Below are 27992 nucleotides of genomic sequence, written 5' to 3' on the forward strand. Positions count from 1 at the left end.
CAGTACAAGCATTTGTAGGTGAGTCCAGTTGGAGGACAATTCTTCCAGAGTGACTCAAGTTCCCAGTTTTTGTAGAATATCCTGGCCTAGCAATGGGATGGGACATGCAGGCATTAACAGGAAGCTGTAGGAAAAGGTATGAACCTCCCACAGACAGCACAAAAGGGGAGTAAATGGCAGGGTAGTAGGTTTACTGTTAAGCCCCAAGATAGTACAGGTCCTTGAGGTGAGGGTCTAGAGAAGGAAGTCACAACAGAGTAGGTGACCCCAGTATCCAAAAGGAAAGTTACTGTCCTACCTGCAACATCCACTGGTACCCTTGGCTCCAGTACAGAGATAGTGATCTGTGGTGGGGCCAACTGGATGGCGCTGCATCAGTACATGTTGAGCAGTTGTAGGTCTGGGACTGCCTCAGACCCCCTGAACCCTTCAGTTTGAGAGACAGAGGGCAGCCTAGTGCCCACTTTCCACATTTTTGGCAGTCAGTGACAGGCAACTTGTGTATTCAGGGACATTCTTTGGCACAATGTCCTGATTGGTGGCAGATATAGCACATTGTGGAGACGTCTTTGGGTGTGGTTGGGGTACCAATGAAATGTCTTTGGCCTTGTAGGTCCACCATCATCTGGGCATGTCTAGCTTCTCTTTCCTGTTCATTCTCCTGTTGCCTCACCTTCTTCATCCTTTCTTTCTCCTGAGCCCAGGCCTCCATAACCTGCTCTCAGTTATAAAACACTGAACACTGAACTTGCTGCAGTAAGCATGTCATCTATCATGGCCTCTGAATCTGAGCTACTATTTGGATTTTCCTTCTAATATCTGGTGCTGACTGGGTCAGATATCTGTCCTTCAGGATGACCATGCCTTCATATGAGTCCAGGTCCAGATTGGTATGAATAATGGGTGCCTCTTTAAGCCTTTCAAGAAAGGCAGCTATGTTCTCAGTGGGCTCTTGGGTCACAGCAGAGACATTCATATAGCTGATTATCTATCTGTAGCCTTAAGCCCAGCCTTTTTGCAGAAGAATTTGAGCCTTGATCTCGTCAGGGTCTGGAGTTAAAGTGTTCCCATTGTCAGAAGATGCAACCCAGGGGGCTATCACAGGGAGTCGAGTATTTATTACCCATCTAGAATGAATAGGAAGAAGGACTAGTGAGTACAAGAACCTGGTGTCCCAGGGTCATAATTGGTGGCCTAGCATATGTATAGTGCCAAACAGTGCTCTGGATGGATGTCTCTGCCAATTGCATTCATGATAGCCAGTGAAATGGTACCTTTACACTGCCATTAATTGCCATGTATCTAGATCCAACCTAGGGTGAGGAGCCCTAGCACTCAATTAGGGTAAGGGTTGTGATCAAAGGTGAAGAGTCCAAGCAGCACCTCTTGGACATCCCTGGGGTTTGGTCAGCAATTAACACAATCTGGCATACCCTACTCCTTGCAATCTGCTGGAGGAGCAGCATCCCCAAGGGGCAATGTTCCTGGCTCCAGGATTCCCTAGTGACCTCCCACATTAAGCAGTAGTATTGCATTGAGCGGATGGTATCTGTGATTATTTGTCCTTATTGGAAGGGGCAGGGGTGGAACCATTCCAATCATATGCAGAGGAAATGGGAGAATAGGATTATAGGGGAGTAATCTTCAAGGAAACTTTGCTCTCTATACCTGCTGGATCTCCATTGGTCAAGGTTTTGGCAGTAGCTACAGGTACCAGGTAAAGGAAGAAAGAATAGGCGAGAGGAATATCTCAGCTGAGCTCCTAGAGTCACCAAAGGCATAAAGGGAAGGTTCTAGCTAGGCAAGCCTCACAGAGATCCAAGATCCTCACTGGGGCCAATAGGAAGAGGCCTAAATCAATGTATGAACCCAGGAGACCACCAAATTAGTTAGGAATCATCTCCAGTTGCGTAATGGGCTAGGGCAGCCATGAGAAAAAAAAACTTCTGCACTGGGGAAGTGGTTCTGGCCTGCTATGTTGCAGTCTGTTAGGCAGGAGAGATGGTTCATGATGGGATGTCAGAGTTAAGGTGGACCTGCAGATCTCATCAAGAATAAATGTCTCTGTTCACCTCTAAATGGAAAATAGGGCAAATACAATAATAGAAAGAACTCTGAGAGCAAAAGGGACAAAGGGTCATAGAATCAAAATGAGTGAGAAGGCTCTTAACTCCCATGTGGAGCCAATGGTAAGGAAGAGAGTAATAGGAGAAATCTTAGGCTGCTCTGGATGACATTCTGAGGACCCAATAATGACCTTCCTGCTAGGGAGGGGTACCCTGCTAGGGGACAACAAGCAGATACTGCCTTTGGCTGGGTTGGGTGCACATCTTGTGGCCAGGAGGAACATGAGATGAGGGTCTCTGGGTGATTACCCCAGAACAAGTCAGAGGGAAGCCTGTCATGGGAGTCTTAAGATTGACGGGTATCCTATTGATTTTTAACTGGCCGCCTGTGCCTGAGTGTTTGATAGTGACAGCTAGGGTCTGATTAGCTGACTTGAACATAATACAAAAAGCAAGGAGTAAGGGAAGAAAAGAAATGCAGCAAGTGGGAGAAATTTGAGAACACAGAAAAGGAAGTCTCTTGTATAGACATATTAAATACTACATAGGGATTTTCCATGGTGTTGGAAGTGGGTACTTTTTACAGTGTGCCTCTGTTTCACAGGCATTGTCTTGCAGTCAGTGGGGTGCCTAATGCAATTTTCCACAGTCTGTGACCTACTTATCCTGTCACAGGAGTCTTCCTTTGGTGAGTACCCTAATGGCATTTAAGTGATCAACCTATGCCCAGTGTGCAAATGACTTTTGGTTCATGAGAGAAAGAGAAGAAAGGGAAGGATTCCCAGAGAATAGGTAAGTAGTGAGTGCCTCCACCCAGGGCCAAGACACATGTGGCTTACCAGGAGCAGGGATCTGAGTCAAAAACCAAATATGTTATGGGCTGAATTTGTTCTCCTTGGTCCTTGTCCTGCAACAAATAATTGAAAGGCAGAGACATAATAGTGAGGCAGAGCAAAAGTTTTATCTCAATACACTCCAAGGGAGGATTGTGCCAGAGTCAAGGGAGACTAAAGGCCTCAATCTGTTAGGCAAGAGGTCTGTATACAACATTGCATTCTGGCTGGGATGTGCCTCTTTGATTGACAAGGCGGGGTCATTTTATTGACAGGACCATCTACATAGCCATCTCTATCAGTGTACATGTCTTTTCCTTTGATGAGGTATATTTTTGGAAGTTCTTAGTTTTGTTCAATTGTGCCCACATTGGGATCAGTTTGGGACCAGTTTGTCCTGGTACTCATAGGCAAAGATGTTATCTCCCTACAAAGACATTGTTGTTTTCAAGTGGGACTCCCTATCTGGGCAATTCTGGCAGTTTTTTCCTTAACTTTATTTCTCCTTCATCTGGCTGCTCATGCCTATCTTTTTACCTAATAGAAAAGCACTGTATTGGAAGAAAGAGAACCAGAGTTCCAATCCCGGTTTTGCTACCGAATTAATTGCATAACCTAAAGCAAGTCCCTTTCCCCTTTTGGCCTCAAGGTTCTCTATACAGTGAAATGAGATGTAGTTGATCTATCTCCAAAGTCTATTCCAAAGTCTATACTCTGTAATCCATTTTTAATAATAATAAAAATGTTTATATTATACAGATTTTAGAATGCCAATTTATACCTCAAAAAGAAAAAGAAAAAAATACACAAATTGTTTTTGCATTGTGTATAGTAAAAATTCACTTGTTTTAATACTTTATGGGGTATAGATAACATAATCCTTTGCATTTTCAAAGTATTTTAAGATCTATCATCTCATTTGAATCTCATAATACTGTTATTTCATCAACTATCCTCAGAAATTGAGAAACCGAGGCTCAAAGAATTGATAATAAATTATGAAATTGAGGACCAAAGGTTTGCACAAAGTGACACAGCTAAAACATTATAGAGCCAGTAATCTAACTCTGGTCTGTCTCGAAACCCATTGCTTTCCCACAAGCTGCCTAGGTTATTTAATCAAGGCTTAGAATAATAGAATTTATCTAGAAAATGAATTTAGAAGGAAAGAGTTACTATTTTAATATATGTTAAAATTAAAGAATAAGGACTTTAGAAAATATTCCTTAAACAAATTCCTTTACATTTGAGACTGAAGTTGCTAACCACATTGAAACAATTGCAGAAACAGTGTAAATGCATTTTCCAGATTCCTATGGATTATGAAAGATTAAAGAAATAATATATGTTATACATTTAAAAATAATTGGAAGAAAATGGCTATTTAAATATAGCATTTGGAGCTATAATCCTTAGTCATGCAACAGAAAGGAAAGGATTGAATGATGGGGAGGCAATCAAGATGGCAGCATGAGTAGGATGGCAGAAATCTCCTCCCAAAACCATATATATTTTTGAAAATACTGCAAATACAACTATTCCTAAAAGAGAGACCAGAAGATAAAGTACAACAGCCAAGCTACATCTACATCTGCAAGAATTCAGCCTCTCACAAAAAGGGTAAAATACAAAGCTGGACCTGGCAGGACCCGAGTGCTTCCCCACCTCAGCTCACTGGCAAGAGGAAACGAATCAGAGTGGGGAGGGAGTGGAAGCACAGGACTGCCAAATAACCAGCCCTAGTAATCTGCACCGGGAGCACAGACTCACATTGCATGGTGTACTGGATATTACAGAAATGGAAAAGTAAAATCCGAGATGGAGACTGCGAGTGGGTCCCCACAGCCAGCTCCTCTGCAACAAAAGAAAAGCCGATGCTTTAGAAGTCTTAAAGGGACAATGGTATAACAGGTGGACAAAATTGGCCCAACACACTCAGCCCAGCAGGCTGGGAATCTTAAGGAACTTCAAGCACCCTAGCCCTCTGGGTGGCAATGCAGCTCCAAAGCCCCTCTCAGAGATAAGCAGCCAGCTGATCATTCCACCCTGCCAGCAAGCAAACCAGTTGACCCGCCACTGCAGCAGACCAGCCGAGGAACAACCCCACCCACAGCAACCACATAGAGTCTTCTCCCAGCACATAGATAACCAGACCAGGCCCAGAGATTGTCACCAGAAGGCAGCTGCCAGACACAGGCAGAGGAAGCTGGCATAAGTTCCGGAAGGCACAAAGGGGCACCATTCTTCCAGGAGAACACACCCGGCATGTCTGCCAACCCCCATAGTGCCATAGGCTATCCTGAGGGACACCCTGCACATGGTAGCTCAGGAGATTAACCCAGAGACTGCTCCAGGTATTCAGGTAACTGGCACAGGCAGCAGAGAAGGGCACAGTGACCAGCAAGCAGGAAGGGACTTTGTTCTCCCAGCTGACACATGTGCCACATGCCGGCGATCACTTCTATCACCATGAAAAGGCAGAAGGATCTGGTCCACTCAAAAATCACTCAAACAGCCCCAGAGAGAGGGCCTGGCAGGATAGATATAACTAATCTTCCTGAAAAAGAATTCAAAATAAAAATCATAACCATGCTGATGGACCTGCAGAGAAATACACAAGAGCTAAGGGATGAAATCTGGAGGGAGATAACAGAAATGAAACAATCTATAGAAGAATTTAAGAGCAGACTGGATGAGGTGCAAGGGACTCTTAATGGAAGAGAAATCAGAGAACAGGAATACAGAGAAGCTGGGACAGAGAGAAATAAAAGGATCTCTAGGAATGAAAGAATATTAAGAGAACTGTGTGACAAAACCACACAGAACAATATTCACATTATAGAGGTACCATAAGAAGAAGAAGAGATAAAAAGGGATAGAAAGTGTATTTGAAGAAATAATTGCTGAAAACTTCCACAAGCTGGGGAAGGAAATAGTCTCTCAGACCATGGAAGCCCACAGATCTTCCAACACAAGGGGACCAAGGAGGACAAGAACAAGACATATAACAAATAAAATGGCAAAGATCAAAGACAAGGGGAGAGTATTAAAGGAAGCCAGGGAGAGAAAAAAGATCACCTACAAAGGAAAACTCATTAGGCTATCACTAGACTTCTCAACAGAAACCTTACAAGCCAGAAAATAATGGCATGATATATTTAATGGAATGAAACAGGGGGGCCTTGAACCAAAAATACTAACCCATCAAGATTATCATTTAAATTTGAGGGAGTGATTAAACAATTTCCAGATAAGCAAAAGTTGCTGGAATTTGCCTCCCACAAACCACCTCTACAGGGTATTTTTTATTATTTTTTATTAAGGTATGATTGATAAACACTCTTATGAAGGTTTCACATGAGAAAACAATGTGGTTACTACTTTTACCCATATTATTAAGTCCCCACCCATACCCCAATGCAGTCACTGTCCATCAGTGCAGCAAGTTGCCAGAGATCCACTATGACCCTTCTCAGTGATACACTGTTATCCCCGTGATCCCCCACACCATGTGCACTAAACACAATACCCCTCAGTCCCCTTCTCCCTCCCTCCCCACCAGCCTTCCCACACCTCTCCCCTTTGGAAACCATGAGTTCATTCTTGGAGTCTCTGAGTCAGCTGCCATTTTGTTCCTTCAGTTTTGTCTCACTGTTATACTCCACAAATTAGGGAAATCATTTGGCATTTGTCTTTCTCTGCCTGGCATATTTTACTGAGCATAATACCCTCTAGCTCCATCCATGTTGTTGCAAATGGTAGGATTTGTTTCCTTCTTATGGCTGACATTTGTATATATGTACCACATCTTCTTTATCCATTCATCTACAGATGGACACTTAAGTTGCTTCCATATCTTGGCTATTGTAAAAAGTGCTGGAATAAACATAGGGGTGCATATGTCTTTTTGAATCTGAGAAGTTGTATTTTTTGGGTATATTCCAAGGAGTGGGATTCCAGGGTCAAATGGTATTTCTATTTTTAGTTTTTTGAGGAACCTCCATATGGCTTTCCACAATGGTTGAACTAGCTTACATTCCCACCAGCAGTGTAGGAGGGTTCCCCTTTCTCCACATCCTTGCTGACATTTGCTGTTCTTAGTCTTTTCGATGCTGGCCATCCTTACTGGTGTGAGTTGATATCTCATTGTGGTTTTAATTTGCAATTCCCTAATGATTGGTGATGTGGAGCATCTTTTCATGTGCCTGTTAGCCATCTGAATTTCTTCTTTGGAGCACAGTCTCTTCATACCCTCTGCCCATTTGTTAATCAGGTTATTTGCTTTTTGGGTGTTGAGGTGTGTAAGTTCTTTATGTATTTTGGATGTTAACCCCTTGTTGGGTATGTCATTCACAAATATATTCTCCCATACTGTAGGATACCTTTTTGTTTTGTTGATGATGTCCTTGGCCATACAAAACTTTTTAGTTTGATGTAGTCCCATGAGTTCATTTTTGCTTTTCTTTCCCTTTCTTGAGGAGATGGGTTCATGAAGAAGTTGCTAATACTTATATTAAGGAGATGTTTGCCAATGTTGTCTTCTAAGAGTTTTATAGCTTCATGACTTACATTCAAGTCCTTAATCCATTTCTAGTTTACTTTTGTGTATGGGGTTAAACAATAATCCAGTTTCATTCTCTTGCATGTAGCTGTCCAGTTTTGCCAACACCAGCTGTTGAAGAGGCTGTCATTTCCCCATTGTATGTCCATGGCTCCTTTATCATATATTAATTGACCATATATGTTTGGGTTTATATCAGGGCTCTCTGGTGTGTTCCATTGGACTATGGGTCTGTTCTTGTACCAGTACCAAATGGTCTTGACTACTGTGGCTTTGTAGTAGAGCTTGAAGTTGGGGAGCATAATTCCCCCTGCTTTATTCTTCCTTCTCAGGATTTCTTTGGCTATTCAAGGTGTTTTGTGGTTCCATATGAATTTTAGAACGATGTTCTCTAGTTCGTTGAAGAATGCTATTGGTGTCTTGATAGGAATTGCATTGAATCTATAGATTGTTTAGGCAGGATGGCCATTTTGACATCATTAATTCTTGCTATCCATGAGCACGGGATGTGTTTCCATTTATTGGTATCTTCTTTAATTTCTCTCATGAGTGTCTTGTAGTTTACAGAGTATAGGTCTTTCACTTCGTTGTTTAGGTTTATTCCTAGGTATTTTATTCTTTTTGATGCAATTGTGAATGGAATTGTTTTCCTCATTTCTCTTTCTGCTAGTTCATTGTTAGTGTATAGGAATGCCACAGATTTCTGTGTATTAATTTTGTATCCTGCAACTTGGCTGAATTCAGATATTATATCTAGTAGTTTTTGAGTGGATTCTTTATAGGGATTTTTATGTACAATATCACATCATCTGCAAACAGGGAGAGTTTAACTTCTCCCTTGCCAATCTGGATGCCTTTTATTTCTTTGTGTTGTCTGATTGCTGTGGCTAGGACCTCCAGTACTATGTTGAATAGAAGTGGGGAGAGTGGGCATCCTTGTCTTGTTCCCAATCTTAAAGGAAAAGATTTCAGCTTCTCACTATTAAGTATAATGTTGGATGTGGGTTTGTCATATATGGCCTTAATTATGTTGAGGTACTTGCCCTCTATACCCATTTTGTTGAGAGTGTTTATCATGAATGGATGTTGAATTTTGTCAAATGCCTTTTCAGCATCTGTGGAGATGATGATGTGGTTTTTGCCCTTCTTTTTGTTGATGTGGTGGATGACGTTGATGGATTCTCGAATGTTGTACCATCCCTGCATCGCTGGCATAAATCCAACTTCATCATGATGGATGATCTTTTTGATGTATTTTTGAATACATTTGGTAATACTTTGTTGAGTAGTTTTTCATCTGTGTTCATCAGGGATATTGGTCTGTAATTTTCTTTTATTTGTGGTGTCTTTGCCGGGTTTTGGTATTAGAGTGATGCTAGCCTCATAGAATAAGTTTGGAAGTGTTCCCTCCTCTTTTATTTTTTGGAGAACTTTAAGGAGAATGGGTATTAGGTCTTCAGTAAATGTTTGATAAAATTCAGCGTTGAAGCCATCTGGTCCAGGAGGTTTGTTCTTAGGTAGGTTTTTGATTACCAGTTCAATTTCATCGCTGTTAATTGGTCTGTTCATATTTTCTATTTCTTCCATGGTCAGCTTTGGAAGGTTGTATTTTTCTAGAAAGTTGTTCATTTCTTCTAGGTTATCCAGTTTCTTACTATATAATTTTTCATAGTATTCTCTAATAATGTGTTGTATTACTGTGGTGTCCGTAGTGATTTTTCCTTTCTCATTTTTGATTCTGATTATGTATGTAGACTCTCTTTTTTTCCTGTTAAATCTGGCTAGGGGTTTATCTATTTTGTTTATTTTCTCAAAGAACCAGCTCTTGCTTTTGTTGATTCTTTCTATTGTTTTAATCTTCTCAATTTTATTTATTTATGCTCTAATCTTTAATATTTTCCACCTTTTACTGACTTTGGGCCTTATTTGTTGTTCTTTTTCCAGTTTCATTAATTGTGAGCTTAGAGTGCTTATGTGGGGTTGTTCTTCTTTCTTGAGGAAGGCCTGTATTGCAATATACTTTCTTCTTAGCACAACACGTCCCACAGATTTTGCGGTGTTGAATTATTGTTGTCTTTTGTATCCATAGATTGCTTGATCTCTGTTTTTATTTGACCATTGGTCCATTTGTTATTTAAGAGCATGTTGTGAAGCCTCCATGTGTTTGTTGGATTTTTCATTTTCTTTGCATAATTTATTTCTAGTTCCATAGCTTTGTGATCTGAGAAACTGGTTGGTACAATTTCAAGTTTTTTTAATTTACTGAGGCTCTTTTTGTGGCCTAGGATATGATCTATTCTTGAAAATGCTCCTTGTGCACTTGTGAAGAATGTGTATTCTGTTGCTTTTGGGTGTAGAGTTCTGTAGATGTCTGTAAGGTCCATCTGTTCTATTGTGTTGTTCAGTGCCTCTGTCTCCTTACTTATCTTCTGTCTGGTTGATCTGTCCTTCAGAGTGAGTGGAGTGTGTAATTCTCCTAGAATGAATGCATTGCATTCTATTTCCCTTTTAATTCTGTTAGTATTTGTTTCATATATGTGGGTGCTCCTGTGTTGGGAGCATAGATATTTATAATAATGGTTATGTCTTCTTGTTGGATTGACCCCTTTATCATTATGTAATGTCCTTCTTTGTCTCTTGTTGCTTTCAGTGTTTTGAAGTCTATTTTGTCTGATACAAGCACTGCAACTCCTGCTTTTTCTCTCTGTTAGTTGCATGAAATATCTTTTTCCATCCCTTGACTTTTAGTCTGTGTATGTCTTTGGGTTTAAAGTAAGTCTCTTGTAGGCAGCATATAGATGGGTCTTGTTTTTTGTATCCATTCAGTGACTCTATGTGTTTTGATTGGTGCATTCAGTCCATTTACATTTAGGGTGATTATCGATAGGTATGTACTTATTGCCATTGCATGCTTTAGATTCGTGGTTACCAAAGATCAAGGTTAATTTCCTTACTATCTAAGAGTCTAACTTAACTCACTTAAGATGCTGTTACAAACACAATCTAAAGGTTCTTTTCTTTTTCCCCTCCTTTTTCTTCCTCCTCCATTCTTTATTTATTAGGTATCATATTCTGTATTCTTTGTCTATCCCTTGATTGACTTTGGGGATAGTTAATTTAATTTTGCATTTCTTTAATAATTAGCTGTTCTACTTTCTTTACTGTGGTTTTATTTCCTCTGGTGACTGCTATTAAACCTTAGGAACACTTTCATCTATAGTAGTTCCTTCAAAGTAGACTGCAGAGATGGTTTGTGGGAGGTAAATTCTCTCAGCCTTGGCGTATCTGGAAATTGTTTAATCCCTCCTTCAAACTTAAATGATAATCTTGCCAGATAAAATAATCTTGGTTCCAGGCCCTTCTGCTTCATTGCATTAAACACATTATGCCACTCCCTTCTGGCCTGTAAAGTTTCTCCTGAGAAGTCTGATGTTAGCCAGATGGGCTTTCCTTTGTATGTGATCATATTTTTCTCTCTATCTGCTTTTAAAAGTCTCTCCTTATCCTTGATCTTTGCAAATTTTATTACTATATTTCTTGGTGTTGTCTTCCTTGGGTCCCTTGTGCTGGGAGATCTGTGGATCTCCATGGCCTTAGAGACTATCTCCTTCCCCGGATTGGGGATGTTTTCAGCAACTACCTCCCCAGAGACCCTTTCTATCCCTTTCTCTTTCTCTTCTTCTTCTGGTATCCCTATAATGCAAATATTGTTCCGTTTGGATTGGTCACACAGTTCTCTCAATATTTTTCATTCTTAGAGATCCTTTTTTCTCTCTGTGCCTCAGCTTCTTTTTATTCCTCTTCTCTAGTTTCTATTTCATTTATTGTCTCCTCCACCGCATCCAACCTGCTTTAATACCCTCCATCGTGCTCTTCAGTGACTGGATCTCCTAACTGAATTCATTCCTGAGTTCTTGGATATCTTTCCATACCTCCATTAGCATGTTTATGATTTTTATTTTGAGCTCCCTTTCAGGAAGAGTCATAAAGTCCATATCATTTAAATCTTTCTCCAGAGTTATATTAATTTTACTCTGGACCAGGCTCCTTTGGCATTTCATGTTTGTATATGGCGCCCTCTAGTGTCCAGAAGCTCTTTTCTCGAGCTGCTCAGCCCCTGAAGCAATATCGGGCAATGCCGGGGAGTGGTATTGGTGCCTGGGGGGAGGAAAGAGCTGTTTCCTGTTTCCTGGCTTCTGTGCCTGTCTCCACTGCCTTAACCAATGGGCTGAGCACACAGGTATAAGCTTTTGTCCCAGAGCAGCTGGATATGGATCCCTTCTTTCTACAAGCAACTAGAATCTCAGTCTCTCCAGGAATTCTGCCTCTATTAGCTTTCCAACCTGGTTGTCATGTGAATATCATGAAAGCACCCTGAAATGTAGGTTTATACTCCCCGAGCAGATCTCCGATGCTAGGTATTCAGCAGTCCCAGGCCTTCCACTCCCTCCCTGCTCCATTTCTCTTCCTCCCATCAGTGAGCTGACGTAGGGGAAGGGCTTGGGTTCTGCCTGGTCACAGCTTTGGTATGTTACCCTATTCCATGAGGTCTGCTCTTTTGCCCAGGTGTATGCAGTCTGGTGCCATCCTCTTTCCTGTTGCTCTCTCAGGATTAGTTGTACCAACTATATTTTCTAACTGTATAAAGTTTTAGGAGGAAGCCTCTGTCTCTCCTCTCATGCTGCCATCTTTAATACATGTTTTCTACAGGGTATTTTAAAGGGACTTCTCTAGATGGAACTACTCCTAAGGCTAAATAGATGTCACCGGAGAATATAAAACCATAGTAAGGAAAGCAGACCAAGCAAATACCAACTAAAGGCAGAAAATAAAATCAGCTATCCACAAAAGCAGTCAAAGGAAACACAAAAGAGTAGAGAATAAAACACCTAACATGTGAAGAGTGGAGGAGGAAGAATAAGAAGGAAGAGAATTAAAGAATTATCAGACTGTGTTTATAATAGCATAATAACTGAGTTAAAGTTAGATGGTTAGATAGTAAAGAAGCTACCCTTGAACCTTTGAAAACCACGAATCCAAAGACTCCAATGACAATAAGTACATATCTCTTGATAAGCACCCTAAATGTAAATGGACTGAATGCACCAATCAAAAGACACAGAGTAATAGAATGGATAAAAAAGCAAGACCCATCTATATGCTGCTCACAAGAGACTCACCTCAAACCCAAAAATGTGCACAGACTAAAGGTGAAGGGATGGAAAAAGATATTTCATGCAAACAATAGGATAAAAAAGCAGGTTTTGCAGTACTTGTATCAGACAAAATAGACCTCAAAACAAAGAAAGTAGCAACAGAAAAAGACATTACATAATCATAAAGGGGCCCACCCAAGAAGAGGATATAACCATTATAAATACATATGCACCCAACACAGGAGCATGAACCTATAGGAAACAAATACTAAGAGAATTAAAAGAGGAAATAGAATGCAATGCATTCGTCTTAAGAGACTTCACCACACCACTCACTCCAAAGGACATATCAACCACACAGAAAATAAGTAAGGACACTGAGACACTGAACAACACCCGAGAACAGATGGACCTAACAGACATCTACAGAACTCTACACCCAAAAGCAGCAGGATACACATTCTTCTCAAATGCACTTGGAACATTTTCCAGAATAAACCACATACCATGCCACAAACAGAGCTTCAGTAAATTCAAAAAGATTGAAATTCTTCTACCCAACTTCTCACATCACAAAAGTATAAAACTAGAAATAAATTGTACAAAGAAAACAAAAAAAGCTCACCAACACATGGAGGCTTAACAACATGCTCCTAAATAATCAATGGATCAGTGACCAAATGAAAACAGAGATCAAGCAATATATGGAGACAAATGACAACAACAGCAAAATGCCCCAACTTCTGTGGGATGAGGCAAAAGCATTTCTAAGAGGAAAGTATATAGCAATCCAGGCCTATTTAAAGAAGGAAGAATAATTCCAAATGAATAGTCTAAAGTCACAATTATTGAACCTGGAGAAAGAAGAACAAATGAGGCCCAAAGTCAGCAGAAGGAGGGACATAATAAAGATCAGAGAACAAATAAATAAAAATGAGAAGAATAAAACTGTAGAAAAAAATCAATGAAACCAAGAGTTGGATCTTTGAGAAAATAAACAAAATAGATAATCCCCTAGCCAGTCTAATTAAAAGAAAAAGAGAACCTACACACAAGCAGAATTAGAAATGAGAAAGGAAAAATTATGACAGACACCACAGAAGTACAAAGAATTATTAGAGAATACTATGAATATCTATATGCTAACAAGCTGGATAACCTATAAGAAACTGAGACCATTCTAGAAAAATAAAACCTTCCAAGACTGACCAAGGAAGAAACAGAATATCTAAACAGACCAATTACCAGCAATGAAATTGAATTGGTAATCAAAAATCTACCCAAGAATGAAACATCCTGTACAGAAGGATTCACCACTGAATTTCATCAGACATATAGAGAAGACATAACAACCATTCTAATTAAGTTTTCCAAAAAATAGAAAAGGGGGGAATACTTCCAAACTCTTTCTGTGAAGCCAGCATCACTCTAATACCAAAACCAGGCAAAAAGACCACAAAAAAAGAAAATTACAGACCAATATCCCTGATGAACACAGATGCAAAAATACTCAACAAAATATTAGCAAACCGAATTCAAAAATACATCAAGAGGATCATACATTATGATCAAGTGGGATTCAACTCAGGGTTGCAAGGATGGTACAACATTTGAAAATGCATCAACATCATCCACCACATAAACAAAAAAAAGGACAAAAACCACATGATCATCTCCATATATGCTGAAAAGGTGTTGGACAAAATTCAACATTCATTCATGATATAAACTCTCAACAAAATGGGTATAGAAGGCAAGAACTTCAACATAATAAAGGCCATATATGACAAACCCACAGCCAACATCATATTTAATAACAAGAAACTGAAATCTTTTCACCTAATATCTCAAACAAGACAGGATTCCCACTCTCCCCACTTTTATGCAATATAGTACTGGAGGTCCTAGCCATGGCAATCAGACAACACAAAGAAATAAAATTCATCCTAACTGTAAAGATCACTATTTTTAAATGACATGATAATGGACATAAAAATCCCTGAACACTCCACTCCAAAACTTCTAGAACTAATATCTGAATTCAGCAAAGTTGCAGGATACAAAATTAATACACATAAATCTGTTGCATTCCTATACAATAATGATGAACTAGCAGAAAGGGAAATCAGGAAAACATTTCCATTCACAATTCCATCAAAACCAATAAAATACCTGTGAATAAACCTAACCAAGGAAGTGAAAGACCTATACCCTGAAAACTGCAAGACAATCTCGAGAGAAATTAGAGAGGACACTCACAAATGGAAATTCATCCTATGCTCTCGGGTAAGAGGAATTAATATTGTCAAAATGGCCGTCCTACCCAAAAAAATCTACAGATTCAATGCCATCCCTATCAAAATACAAACAGCATTCTTAAATGAACTGGGACAAATAGTTCTAAAATTCACATGGAACCACAAAAGACCCCAAGTAGCCAAAGCAATCTTGAAAAAGAAGAATAAAGCAGGAGGGATCTCGCTTTCCAACTTCACCTCTACTACAAAGCCACAGTAATCAATACAATTTGGTACTGGCACAAGAGCAGACCCACAGACAAGGGGAACAGACTAGAGAGTCCAGATATTAACTGAAACATATATTGCCAATTAATATATGATAAAGGAGCCATGGATACACAGTGGGGAAATGGCACCCTCTTCAACAGCTGATGTTGGCAAAACTGGACAGCTACATGTAAGAGAATGAGACTGGGTCACTGTCTAACCCCATACACAAAAGCAAATTCGAAATGGATCAAAGACTTGAATGTAAGTCATGAAATCATAAAACTCTTAGAAAAAGACATAGGCAAAAATCCCTTGGACATAAACGTGAGCAACTTCTTCATGAACGTATCTCCCTGGGCAAGGGAAACAAAAGCAAAAATGAACAAATGGGACTACATCAAGCCGAAAGCTCTGTACCACAAAGGACACCATCAATAGAACAAAAAGGCATCCTACAGTATGGGAGATTATATTCATAAATTACATATGCAATAAAGGGTTGACATCCACAGTATATAAAGAGCTCCCACACCTCAACAAAGAAAAGCAAATAAGTCAATTAAAATGTGGGCAAAGGATCTGAATAGACACTTCTCCAAAGAAGAAATCCAGATGGCCAACAGGCACATGAAAAGATGATCCACATCGCTAATCATTAGAGAAATGCAAATTAAAACCACAATGAGATATCACCTCACACCAGTTAGGATGGCCAACATCCAAAAGACAAACAACAATAAATGTTGGCAAGGATGTGGAGAAAGCAGAACCCTCCTACACTGCTGGTGGGAATGTAAATTAGTTCAGCCATTGTGGAAAGCAGTATGGAGGTTCCTCAAAAAACTCAAAATAGAAATACCATTTGATCCAGGAATTCCACTAGTAGGAATTTACCCTAAGAATGCAGGAGCCCAATTTGTAAAAGACTTATGCACCTTTATGTTTATTGCAGCATTATTTACAATAGCCAAGAAGTGGAAGCAACCTAAGTGTACATCAGTAGATGAATGGATAAAGAAGAGGTGGTACATATACACAGTGGAATATTATTCAGACATAAGAAGCCAACAAATCCTACCATTTGCAACGACATGGATGGAGCTAGAGGGTATTATGCTCACTGAAATAAGCCATGTGGAAAAAGACAAGTATCAAATGATTTCACTCATCTGTGGAATATAAGAACAAAGAAGAAAACTGAAGGAACAAAACAGCAGCAGACTCACAGGACCCAAGAATAGACTAACAGTTATCAAAGGGAAAGGGACTGGGGAGAATGGGTGAGAAGGGAGAGATAAGGGGGGAAAAGGGGCATTACAATTAGCAGATATATTGTAGGGGGAGGTACGGGGAAGGCAGTACAACACAGAGAAGACAAGTAGTGAATCTATAGCATCTTACTATACTTGTGGAAAGTGACTGTAATGGAGTATTTGGTGGGTACTTGATAATGGGGGGAGTCTAGTAACCATAATGTTGCTCATGTAATTTTAGATTAATGATACAAAAATGAATAAAAAGTAAAACAATGAATGATGGTATTAAAGATGGTATCTGTTTATATAAGGATCATCTATCACATTCATGGTGTTGTATAAACTTTTCTGACATCCACTATACTCTCCTATTCCTTCCCGTGTTTCTTCCATCACCCCCCAATAACTATCATAGAATTTAAGGAGTTTCAAGTAAGTCATCTCTGATCATCTGTGACAATAATTGGAATGACTCTTTGTTATTGGTGTTATAGCAACAAGTTATAAATGGATAATTTGTGTATAATATCATTATTAACAATGATTTCAGAAAATGTGTTATCTCTGGGGAGCACATGCATTTAAAGGAAATAAACTCCATTTCTCCGGTGAATAAATTGTGAGTGTGGAAGCCATTAACTCCCTTATTAGCCTGTTAATCTTTTAATCAGAGGCAGCAAAAGGGATTTAGGTATATTAGACTCAAAGGCTCTGGAAGATGATTTTATGTGCATTATGAAGAAGTCTGTTGTTCCAAAAACACACATTCTGAGCCTTTACACCTCATGGTATGTATCAAATATTTACTAGGAACTCAACGTTTTTAGGGAGACAACATAGGTTTAAGATATGGACACTGCCCTCCTCGGGTTTACCACCTGACAGAGAACACAGAAATATATCTTACATCCATTACCTTATTTAAGAAGAAATCTAGACTATTATCCTAATTTCACAGATTGAGGAACTCACATTCAGAGAATTTAGGAAACTTGCCCAAAGTCACACAGCTAGTATTTGGCAAGTTCAGGTTTCAAACACATTGATTGTAAGATCTATACATTTCTTAACACAAAACACAGGACAAGGTAGACAAAGAAAAAAATAACACTTTAATAATATATAATAAAGAGAACATAATAATAATAATATATAGAACATACTTTAAGTGCAAAAGGAATTCAGAGAAGGATGATCTGAATTCAAGTTGGAGTATAATCAGTCCATACTCCCCACAGGGATATAGTACCTAAGGTAAGTGTTGTAGATTTTGTCTAAGGAGAAGAAACTAATCTTGTCTAATTAGAGGAAAAGGGGGAAAGAATAACCCTGTCACTGAGTTTGTTTCCTCATTTGTAATGAAGAGTTGATGCTCTCCACCCCATAGTACAATTGCTAAGAATGAATAAAATGGCATGTGTAAAAGCATTTAGTAAATTAAAAATCATTAAACAATGCATGTGATATGTGTACATAGCTGACTGTGAGGATATTTTTAAAAAGATGGACAACCCTCCCACTAACGATTTACAGAATTATAACCTCTCATATTAGAGACTCATTTTAGACCTAAAGACAAACACAGACTGAAGGGATGGAAAAAGATATTCCTTGCAAATAGGAATGAAAAATAAAAAGGTGGAGTAGCAGTACTTATATCAGACAAAATAGACTAAAAAATGACACACTGGATATTATATAATGATTCAGCCAGGAGATATAACAATTTTAATTATCTATGCACCCAAGAAAGAAGCACCTAAATACACCGTGCAAATATTAATGGACATGAAGGGAGAAACTGACAGTAGTACAGTAACAGAATAATAGTATCAGACTTTAACATCCCACTTACGTCAATGGACAGTTCATCAAGATAGAAAATCAATAAGGAAACAGTTGCTCGAAACAGCACATAACAATAAAAAACATCAGAATACTCATTCTTTTCAGGTGTACATGGAACATTCCCCAAGATAAATGACATTTTAGGCCACAATGCAAGTCAATAAATTTAGGAAGATTGAAGTTATACCAAGTATATTTTCACATCACAATAGTATGAAACTGAAAATCAATTACTGGGAACAAAAAACTGGAGAAAGCACAGATATGCATAGGCTAAACAGTATTCTATTAAACAGCCAATGGTTCAAAGAATAAACCAAAGAGGAAAAAAACACTTGGAGAATAATGAAAATAGAAACACAGAAATGCAGCAAAATCAGATATAAAATAGAAGATTTTAACATTGCAGAACTACCTCAAGAAACAGGAAAACTCTCAAGTAATGATCTAACTGTACATCTAAAAGAACTAGAAAAAGAAACAAACAAAGCCCAAAGTTAGTTGAAAGAATGAAATAATAAAAATCAGGGTGAAAATAAATGAAGTACAGATTTAAAATAACAATACAAAAACAATGAAACAAAGTTGTCTTTTTAAAAGATAAACAAGATTAATAAATCTTTGGCAAGACTTATCAAGAAAAGAGAAAGAGGACTCAAAATCAGAAATGAAAGCAGAGAAGGTACAAATAACAACACAGAAATACAAATAATTACAAAAGATTTCTGTGAAAATTTATGACAGCAAATTAGAAAACCTCAAGGAAATGGGTAAATTCCTAGAGATGTGCCATCTTCTAAGACTTAAGTAGGAAGAAATACAGAATTTGAGAAGACCAGTTACTAGCAAGGACGTTGAAGCAGTAATCAAAATAACCCTAACAACATTCAAGGATCACCTAACTACTCAGGAGAATTCTACCAATCATTTAAAGAGTTAATGTCTATTCTTCTCAAACAATCCCCCAAAAAATTAAAGAGGAAGGAAAGTTTTTAAATTCATTTCATGAGGCAAGCATCACCTAAATACAAAAACCAGATAATGACACTACAAAAGAGAAAACTACAGACAAATATCCCTCATGAACATAGATGCAAAAATCCTCAACAAAATATTACTACATTGAACTCAAAAATACATTACAGGGGGCTGAAGAGAGGCAAAAAATGACAGACTAGGATGGCAAGGTAAAACTTCCTCCCATGTACACACCAAAGAAGCAACTATAACAAATACCATTAACCATGAAAATGATCTTAACACTGCAGAATGGACCACCTACACCTGGTGAAGTGAGGACCACACAGAGAGGAAAAGGGAGAGAGCCCAGGTTGATTTGGAACCAAGCCTTTATGTATTCCAGCCAACAAGTGGAAGGGAAAAGAAAGGATTGGGGTGGGGATCAGCACTGAGGAATATGGCACACCAGGCCCTGGAGATCTTCTCTGGGAACATGAGTCAACATTGCACTGGGCTTTGGGGAGTAACAAGGCTGGACACCAGGGAGAGTAGGAGCAATCTGTGGGGTCAAGACTCCTGTTGCTTGTGGAGGACAGGGATGCTCCATGAAGCCCAGTGAGACCCTATTTCAGATTGACAAGCTGCAGTAAGTGTGCCAGAGGAGCAGGGTTCAGAGGAAGCACTCTCCAGAAAAGAAAGTGCAACTGTTTAGTCTCTCATGGGAGCCAGTTCCAAATGCTCCATCTTCCTCTCTGGTGGCTCAGCTCCAAAACAGTACTCCCTTGCACACTATCCTTGTCTAGCACCCTCAGGCCAGCAGCAGTCCAATTTTGCTGTCTGGCAGAGGGAGGACACTTTCCAGGGTTTCCCAAGCCTCCCTCATTCCAACTTATGGAGTGATTTCTGGAGACAGCTCTAAATTCTCCAGCTCCCTCATCATCAGCATAGCTCTGTGGAGATTCTCCACTGTGCAACTGCCCCTACTGGCTCTAAATTCTCCAGCTCCCTCATCATCAGCATAGCCCTGTGGATATTCTCCACTGTGCAACTGCCCCTACTGGCCATTGTTGACTAGCAGTCAGAGGGCAGCCCCACGCACAACAAATCCCAACAAAAGTGACACATAATAGAAAGGACATGCAGAAGTGATCCATTACCCTCTGCTGACAGAGATTGGCTACTGCCAGCAGACAGAAAGGTGGGCTTGGATCACAGGAAATTGACAGGGCTGCAGCTGCAGCTCCACTACAAGTAAACCAGACACTGGTGAGGAAAGAGTCTTTAGCTTCTGTACATCACAGGATGCTACTTCATAAGGCCATTATTTTTAGGCCAGGAGGCACAGAAACCCAGACAAAATCAGGGAGCAGAGGAATATCTTCCAAACAAAAGAACAAGATAAGACACCATGAAAATGAATAAATGAAAAGGATCTTACCAATCATCTTGATAAAAATTTCAAAGTAACAGTCATAAATATGCTCACTGAACTGGGAGATAGAATTGATTATCTCAGTGAGAACTTCAACAAAGAGAAGATTTGAAAAAGAGCCACTCAGAGCTACAGAGTACAATAACTAAAATGAAAAACACAGTGGAAGGAATAAATAATATACAACTGGAAGTAGAGTAAAGAATATGATGGGAGATAAAGAGCAGCAAAATATCCAACTTGAGGAACAGAGATAAAAAAGAATTTCTAAAAGTAAGTATATGCAAAGAGAGTTGTGAGACAGCTACAAATTAAACAATATTCACATAATAGGAGTCCCAAAGTAGAAAAAAGAGTGTTAGAAAGTCTCTTTGAAGAAATAGTAGCTGAAAACTTTCCCAACCTGGGAAAGGAAATGGACACCTAAGTCCTGGAAATGCATAAAGCCCCTAAGAAAAAAGGACTTTCTTACATGGAAATGTCCTTAAGTCTAAATATTTTACATCAATGAAAATAAAAGTACTGTAAAGTAGTAGAACAATTACTTACTAAGGAAACATGAAGTTAAAAAAAAATAATAATAAAATCAACTATATAAAAAGATTAATCAAGGGATAAACAAAAGATGTAGATTATTAAATCTTATAAATAAAGTGTGGAGGAGGAAGAAGAATAAAGAGGTAGTACTTTTAGATTGTTTTCAAAATATTGCTACCATCAACTTCATATAGACTGTTATATATTTAGGAAACTGCCTATGAACCATATGATAAGCACAAACCAGAAGCCATAATAGATACACAAAAACCTTTAAAAGAATAAATAAAGCATATGGGGTGGAGCCAAGATGGCAGCCTGAGTAGGACAGTGGGAATCTCCTCCCCAAAACATATATATTTTTGAAAATACAACAAATACAACTAATCCTAAAAGAGAGACCAGAAGACACAGGACAACAGCCAGACTACATCCACATGTGCAAGAGCCCAGTGCCTGGTGAAAGGGGTAAGATACAAGCCGCGGCCCAGCGGGACCCAAGCGCCCCTCACCCCAGCTCCCGGCGGGAGGAGAGGAGTCGGAGCGGGGAGGGAGAGGGAACCCAGGACTGCTAAACACCCAGCCCTAGCCATCCGCACAAGAGCACAGACACAGTGCATGTGTGGAGGGCTGGAAACTAGGGAAACAGGGCAGCAAGAACTCTGAGCAGGTCCCGAAGCTGATGCCCCTGTGACAAAGAAAAGCGAGTGCTTTTTGAAAGTCTTAAAGGGACAGGGATGCAACAGCTGGACAGAAACAACCCAGGTCACAGTACAGCAGCTGGAAACTCTAGGGAAACCCAGGTGCACTAACTCCCCGGGGCAACAGCTCTGAGACCCCTCACGATGGTAAACAGCCAAACAGCCCCCCGTCCATTACCCTTCCGGGGTGTTGCCATAGCAGAGAAACAGCCTAAGACTGGCCATGACCTCGGCAAGGGAGCTTCCTCCATACCGGTGGGCAAGACACAAAGACCCAGTCTACACGAAATTGCCCAAAACAAGCCACTAGGGGTCGTGGCTGTCCCAGTAAAGAAAGGCCAGTAGCAAGTGGAAAGTCTGGCTCTCCCAGCTGACAGTCAATAGCACATATCCACATGAAAAGGCAAAAAAATTTGATCCAGACAAGAATAACCCAGACAGCTTTGGCATCTGCTACATCTTCCCCTGAGAAGGAAACTGGGGAGATAGATTTAACCAGTCTTCCTGAAAAAGAATTCAAAACAAAAGTCATAACCATGCTGATGGACTTGCAGAGAAATATGCAAGAACTAAGGAAGAAGAATACAGAAATAAAACAAGCTCTGGAAGGACTTCAAAACAGAAAGGACAAGATGCAAGAGACCATAAATGGACTAGAAAACAGAGAACAGGAACGCAGAGAAGCTGATGCAGAGAGAGATAAAAGGATCTCCAGGAATGAAAGAATTCTAAGAGAGCTGAGTGACCAATCAAAACGGAACAATATCCGCATTATAGGGGCACCAGAAGAAGGAGAAGAGAGAAAAAGGGATAGAAAGTGTCTTTGAAGAAATAATTGCTGAAAACTTCCCCAAACTAGGGGAGGAAATGGCCTCTCAGACCACAGAGGTACACAGAACTCCCATGACAAGGGATCCAAGGAGGGCAAAACCAAGACATAATAATTAAAATGGCAAAGATCAAAGATGAGGACAAAGTATGAAAGGCAGCTAGAGAGAAAAAAAAAGGTCACCTACAAAGGAAAACCCATCAGGCTATCATCAGACTTCTCAACAGATACCCTACAGGCCAGAAGAGAATGGCATGATATACTTAATGCAATGAAACAGAAGGGCCTCGAACCAAGACTACTGTATCCAGCACGATTATCATTTAAATATGAAGAAGGGATTAAACAATTCCCAGACAAGCAAAAGTTGAGGGAATTTGCCTCCCACAAACCACCTCTACAGGGCATCTTACAGGGACTGCTCTAGATGGGAGAAATCCTAAAAAGAGCACAGAACAAAACACCCAACATATGAAGAAGGGAGGAGGAGGAATAAGAAGGGAGAGAAATAAAGAATCATCAGACAGTGTTTATAATAGCTCAACAAGCGAGTTAAGTTAGACAGTAAGATAGTAAAGAAGCTAACCCTGAACCTTTGGTAACCATAAATTTAAAGCCTGCAATGGCAGTAAGTACATACCTTTCAATAATCACCCTAAATGTAAATGGACTGAATGCACCAATCAAAAGACACAGAGTAATAGAATGGATAAAAAAGCAAGATCCGTCCATATGCTGCTTACAAGAGACTCACCTCAAACCCAAAGACATGCATACACTTAAAGTCAAGGGATGAAAAACATATGTCATGCAAACAACAGAGATAAAAAAGCAGGTGTTGCAATACTAGTATCAGACAAAACAGACTTCAAAATAAAGAAAGTAACAAAAGATAAAGAAGGACATTACATAATGATAAAGGGCTCAGTCCAACAAGAGTATATAACCATTATAAATATATATGCACCCAATACAAGAGCAACAACATATCTGAAACAAATACTAACAGAACTAAAGGAGGAAATAGAATGCTATGCATTCATTCTGGGAGGCTTCAACACACCACTCACTTCAAAGGACAGATCCACCAGACAGAAAATAAGTAAGGACACAGAGGAACTGAACAACACACTAGAACAGATGGACATAATAGACATCTACAGAACTCTACATCCAAAAGCCACAGGATACACATTCTTCTCAAGTGCACATGGAACATTCTCCAGAATAGACCACATACTAGGCCACAAAAAGAGCCTCAGTAAATTCCAAAAGATTGAAATCCTACCAACCAACTTTTCAGACCACAAAGGCATAAAACTAGAAATAAACTATACAAAGAAAGCAAAAAGGCTCACAAATACTTGGAGGCTAAACAACACGCTCCTAAATAATCAATGGATCAATACCCAAATCAAAATGGAGATCCAGCAATACATGGAAACAAACGACAACAACAACGCTAAGCCCCAACTTCTGTGGGACACAGCAAAAGCAGTCTTAAGAGGAAAGTATATAGCAATCCAAGCATATTTAAAAAAGGAAGAACAAGCCCAAATGAATGGTCTAATGTCACAATTATCAAAATTAGAAAAAGAAGAACAAATGAGGCCTAAGATCAGCAGAAGGAGAGACGTAATAATGATCAGAGGAGAAATAAATAAAATTGAGAAGAAAAAAACAATAGAAAAAATCAATGAAACCCAGAGCCAGTTCTTTGAGAAAATAAACAAAATAGATAAGCCTCTAGCCAGACTTATTAAGAGGAAAAGAGAGTCAACACAAATCAACAGAATCAGAAACGAGAAAGGAAAAATCATGACGGACCCCACAGAAATACAAAGTATTATTAGAGAGTACTATGAAAACCTATATGCTAACAAGCTGGGAAACCTAGGAGAAATGGACAACTTCCTAGAAAAATACAACCTTCCAAGACTGACCCAGAAAGAAACAGAAAATCTAAACAGACCAATTACCGGCAACGAAATTGAAATGGTAATCAAAAAACTGCCAAAGAACAAAACTACCAGGCCAGATGGATTTACCTCGGAATTTTATCAGACATACAGGGAAGACATAATACCCATTCTCCTTAAAGTTTTCCAAAAAATAGAAGAGGAGGGAATACTCCCAAACTCATTCTATGAAGCCAACTTCACCCTAATACCAAAACCAGGCAAAGATCCCACCAAAAAAGAAAACTACAGACCAATATCCCTGATGAGCATAGATGCAAAAATACTCAATAAAATATTAGCAAACCAAATTCCAAAATACATCAAAAGGATCGTACACCATGACCAAGTGGGATTCATCCCAGGGATGCAAGGATAGCACAACATTAGAAAATCCATCAACATCATCCGCCACATCAACAAAAAGAAAGACAAAAACCACATGATCATCTCCATAGATGCTGAAAAAGCATTTGACAAACTTCAACATGCATTCATGACAAAACCTGTCAGCAAAATGGGAATAGAGGGCAAGTACCTCAACATAATAAAGGCCGTATACCATAAACCCACAGCCAACATTATACTGAACAGCGAGAAGCTGAAAGCTTTTCCTCTAAGATTGGGAACAAGACAGGGATGGCCACTCTCCCCACTGTTATTTAACATAGTACTGGAGGTCCTAGCCATGGCAATTAGACAAAACAAAGTAATACAAGGCTTCCAGATTGGTAAAGAAGAAATCAATCTGCCACTATTTGCAGATGACATGATATTATACATAAAAACCCCTAAAGACTCCATACCAAAACTACTAGAACTGTTATCGGAATTCAGCAGAGTTGCAAGACACAAAATTAACACACTGTTGCTTTCCTATACACTAACGATGAACTAGCAGAAAGAGAAATCAGGAAAACAATTCCATTCACAATTGCATCAAAAAGAATAAAATACCTAGGAATAAACCTAACAAAGGAAGTGAAAAACCTATACCCTGAAAACTACAAGACACTCTTAAAGAAATTAAAGAGGACAGTAACAAATGGAAACTCTTCCCATGCTCTTTGCTAGGATGAATTAATATTGTCAAAATGGCCATCCTGCCTAAAGCAATCTACAGATTCAAAGCCATTCCTATTGAAATACCAACAGCATTCTTCAAAAAACTGGAACAAATAGTCTTAAAATTCACATGGAACCACAAAAACCTCGAATAGCTAAAGCAATCCTGAGAAAGAAGAATAAAGTCAGGGGGACCTCACATCCAAACTTCAGGCTCTACTACAAAGCCACAGTACCATTTGGTACTGGCAGAAGAAGAGACTCACAGACCAGTGGAACCGAATAGAGACTCCAAATATTAACCCAAAGATATATAGTCAATTAATATACAATAAAGGAGCCATGGACATGCAATGGGGAAATGACGGCCTCTTCAACAGTTGGTGCTGGCAAACCTGGACAGCTACATGTAAGAGAATGAAACTGGACCATTGTCTAACCCCATACACAAAAGTAAATTTGAAATGGATCAAATACCTGAATGTAAGTCATGAAACCATAAAACTATTAGAAAAAACATAGGCAAAAATCTCTTGGACATAATCATGTACATATTCTTCATGAGCATATCTCCCTGGGCAAGGGAAACAAAAGCAAAAAGGAACAAGCGGGCCTATATCAAACTGAAAAGTTCTGTACAACAAAGGATACCACCTATAGAACAGGAAGGCATCTTACAGTATGGGAGAATATATTCATAAATTTCAGATCCGATAAATGGTTGACATCCACAATATATAGAGCTCACACAGCTCAACAAACAAAAAGCAAATAATTCAATTAAAAAATGGGTTCAGGATCTGAATGGACACTTCTCCAAAGAAGAAATACAGATGGCCAACAGACACATGAGAAGTTGCTCCACATTCCTAGTCATCAGAGAAATGCAAATTAAAATCACAGTGAGATACCACCTCACACCAGTAAGGATCGCCACCACCCAAAAGACAAACGACAAATGTTGATGAGGTTGTGGAGAAAGGGGAGCCCTCCTACACTGCTGGTGGGAATGTATATTAGTTTAACCATTGTGGAAAGCAGTATGGAGGTTCCTCAAAAAACACAAAATAGAAATACCATTTGACCCAGGAATTCCACTTCTAGGAATTTACCCTAAGAATGCAGCAGCCCAGTTTGAAAAAGACATATGCACACCTATGTTTATTGCAGCACTATTTACAATAGCCAAGAAATGGAAGCAACCTAAGTGTCCATCAGTAGATGAATGGATAGAGAAGCTGTGGTACATATATACAATGGAATATTATTTAGCCATAAGAAGAAAACAAATCCTACCATTTGCAACAACATGGATGAAGCTAGAGTGTATTATGCTCAGTGAAATAAGCCAGATGGAGAAAGATAAGTATCAAATGATTTAACTCATCTGTGGAGTACAAGAACAAAGAAAAATCTGAAGGAGCACAATGGCAGCAAACTCACAGAACCCAAGAATGGACTAACAGTTACCAAAGGGAAAGGGACTGGGGAGGATGGGTGGGAAAGGAGGGATAAGGGGGGAGGAAAAAGAAAGGGGGCATTATGATTTGCTTGTATAATGTGCGGTGGGGGTCACAGGGAGGGCTATACAACACAGGAATGCAAGTAGTGATTCTACAGCATCTATGCTGATGGACTGTGACTGTAATGGGGTATGTGGGGGGAACTTGGTGATGGGGGTGTCTAGTAAGCATAATGTTCCTCATGTAATTGTAGATTAATGATACCAAAAGAAAAAAAGCAATTACAATTTGAGGACAGTTTATAGTTGCCTTTTTTTGCGAGCACCAAGTCTGCCTTATCTGAATCTCTCCATTTCATGAGTAACTTTAACTCCACACTTCTGTCCATGACACCAATTATTCTATCAGGATCAAGGCCTCTGCCAAAACCTCTTGGTTTATCAGCATCATCTCTTTTCTTCTTTCATTTGCTATCTTCAGATTTACTGTCAGATGAAGATTTTCTTTTTGTACCATCTTTTTCTTTACCAGCTTTTTGAAAATTAAGAAATGCTTCAATTAACTCTGGACAAACTAAATTTTCTTCAGGTTCCCAATTATTGTCAGCATCTGTAAATCCCTTCCACTTCAGGAAATACTCCACCTTCCCATTCATGACATGTCAGTCTAGTACTTTTTCCACCACAAATTCTTCAGGCTCTGCCTCTTCAACTTTTTTACTCTTTCCATTCTGTTTTTTTCCCCATTTTTTGCAATGTAGTTTTATTAGAGGCCATTTTTTATTGCAGATTTGAAGAGCTATTTTTCACTGCCTCTG

The 27992-nt window shown here is 39.3% G+C and overlaps 1 protein-coding gene and 1 pseudogene across 1 annotated transcript in view; one reads left to right on the forward strand and one right to left on the reverse strand.

The window, feature by feature from the left end:
* ZC3H12B (zinc finger CCCH-type containing 12B) overlaps positions 1–27992 on the forward strand; it is a 267790-nt gene that overhangs the window by 109418 nt on the left and 130380 nt on the right. The gene's annotated exons all lie outside the window — the stretch shown is intronic.
* On the reverse strand, positions 3276–27951 carry LOC118916129 (chromobox protein homolog 3-like; annotated as a pseudogene).

Source organism: Manis pentadactyla, chromosome X, assembly GCF_030020395.1.
Source record: "Manis pentadactyla isolate mManPen7 chromosome X, mManPen7.hap1, whole genome shotgun sequence".
In the NCBI taxonomy this organism is placed as follows: domain Eukaryota; kingdom Metazoa; phylum Chordata; class Mammalia; order Pholidota; family Manidae; genus Manis; species Manis pentadactyla.